Raw genomic sequence first — 2,514 nt, forward strand, 5'->3', positions numbered from 1 at the left:
ACTGATGCATGGCGAATTATTGGTGAATTATCCATACAAGTCTGTGTGGAAAAGATCAATAATATATCAACAGYACAAGTTTGGTGGATTTCTTTTCTTGGAAACTTGTTTCTCTTGTTTCTCTTTTCTAAAAACAGTAACTTATATTGTTTGTATTTCATGGGCATTGTTGCAGTACCTTTGTAGATAAATTATTATTTTATTTTTTTTTTGAGAAATAGGCCAACATTAATCTCATATCTTCACAGTCTTGTTTATATCAGCAAACCACATATTGGGGTCATGAAGTTCCTCTGGCCTGCAGATTTGAAATACATTCACTTTTGCAGTTTGTGCTGCTGTAAAGTAAAAAGTATGGGATTTTTTTTACAGGGTAGAAAACCACTCTGAGAGCTTTTTGACCTCCACGATTTTCTCCCTCTCTGGCTTGAGTGGGGCTGATGATACATTTGATTCGCTTGAAAAATAATGCTTAGCTTTATTATTTATTTTAAAAAGAGAATTTCATCTCATTTCGCTGAGCTGCGGTGGCCTCCGTCTGCCTGGGGCTCAGAAACAGAAAAGCCACCAGAAGAAGCAGGACTCAGAACTGTGCGGATAAAAAAATTGAATTAATAAAAACTGAGATGAGGCTAAGTAACAAGCATTAGGTCTGCCTCCTATGTCTGGCATCTCCTGGGAACTCTTGCAGAGCAACAGATGGTAAACTMTGAGTGACTCAGCCATGTCTCGTTCATGCGCGGTCCTCTACTGGCACCTACTGGCCGAACACGGCAATAACAAGCCCCGAAAGTTAAAAGAAAATAATGCTATATAATGTTATAGAGCGCTGTTTTACCTCCAAACATGCCTGGAAATGACTTTCTTGAATCAGTTTAGCTCAATAACTGAAGCTGAAGCATCTGCTGAGTGACGATGATGAGAAATATGAAGCTCTAATGACAAACACATGTGAGTCTTCCCAGAATCTGGCCCAATCAGACGCAGCAGACGCTAAATAATCTGTCATAGATGTAAAGAAGGACAATGATAAAGCATCAGAATGACAGATGGAGGTGAGAATGGATAGACTGGGAACTAAAAACATGTAACAAATGAAGCAGGCAGGGGAGCTGTGGGCTGCCAGACCCGCTCAATCAATCAAAGCTCTAACAAGACGACGAGCAGCAGCTTGTTGTTACCAAGAGGAGGAAACTCCTCGATCGGAGCACAAACGGATATAAAGGGAGGAACACATGGACAGTTGCTCTTTGGCTGCTGGTTTTATGGGCCTGAGCAGGATTCTGTTTTATTTTGATCTCTCAGTTCGTTGTGTTGCACAAGGCAGCCGATCTCTCTGGTTCTAAAGTCAAAAACAATTCAACTCTCAGAGCTGGGAAACAAATCAGACAAAGATTTTCAGGCTGCATTCCCACCAGCTCTGTTTAATCCGCTTCAGTCCAACTTCAGTCTGTTTGCCTAGAAAGTCCGGTTCATTTATGGAGGTGTGAATGCTAACCGGACCAAAAAGCGAACACTGGTCCACCTACAAATCTCCTCTACAAAAGCAGGAAGTGGACTACAGCTCAGGGCATTGTGGGTAAGTACAACCAAAACAAACGCAAGAATATAGCGCTAAGAGGACTTATGGTCTTTAGTCAAAGACAAAAGATAAATCTTACAACCGCTAAAATCTGACACCACTCCATTATTGTTTACATTTCTTGAAGACGTGTGTTTGTTGGAGGTTTCATGACATTTCCTTGAGTGGTTCATAGGGTAGCGCCCCCACAGGTGAGAAGGGGAACATGTTTTTCTTTGGGTTTAATTGGTTTGTCAGAAAGTGAACCACAGCAGCTGGAAATGCAACAAATGTTACCACTTTGGTCCCCAATCGAACCGAGTCTAGCGGACTATCAGGTGAAAAAACATCCCAACTCTGATCAAATATAAAATATTGGGTGGGAAAATCAGATTTCGGTGGCATTTCCCTGCTATGTGAACGTGGTCTAAGCCAGCAGAGGTGGTTCAGATGGGCAGTACGCATCCTGGACGGAGTTAGAGCACCGCCTGCTGGACGGAGACCAGAACTCCCTGAGGAGTCCGATGGACGGATGGAAGTTAGAAATCCTTTGTTCGCTTTCTCTTCACAAGTCCCAGAGAATCCGTTTCGCAGCTTAAATTGATTAACAAGATTAATTTGAAACTGAGAGACTCAAATAGTTTCCTTCTGCTTGCATCATGAATCATTCGTCAGCTGTGTCGCAAAAGGGCTTGTGCTGTCATCCATTATCTGTTTCATTGGGGAACGCTTATAACCTCAGGATCTTATTAAGATGGAAAAAATGAACAAAATTACTGCAGCTGCTTTAGACAACCTGCTTTGCTTATATCTGCATCCTGAGTGACAGATGCTCTGTCATTTTACAGTCACATCTCTTTCAATCCTTTCAGCACACTGCAAAAACACACTGCAAAAACACACTGCAAAAACATAAAATCACTCCAAGTATTTTGGTCCAGCTTTTAGTGCAA

General features: G+C 41.8%; 1 long non-coding RNA gene across 1 annotated transcript in view; it reads left to right on the forward strand.

Moving 5' to 3' along the window:
- Positions 1 to 1,175: 1,175 nt before the first annotated feature.
- LOC103461809 (uncharacterized) overlaps positions 1,176 to 2,514 on the forward strand; it is a 7,663-nt gene continuing 6,324 nt past the window's right edge. The window contains exon 1 of the long non-coding RNA XR_533213.1: positions 1,176 to 1,579. This is a non-coding gene — a long non-coding RNA (uncharacterized LOC103461809). The remainder of the gene's footprint in view (positions 1,580 to 2,514) is intronic.

This window comes from Poecilia reticulata, linkage group LG2, assembly GCF_000633615.1.
Source record: "Poecilia reticulata strain Guanapo linkage group LG2, Guppy_female_1.0+MT, whole genome shotgun sequence".
NCBI lineage: Eukaryota > Metazoa > Chordata > Actinopteri > Cyprinodontiformes > Poeciliidae > Poecilia > Poecilia reticulata.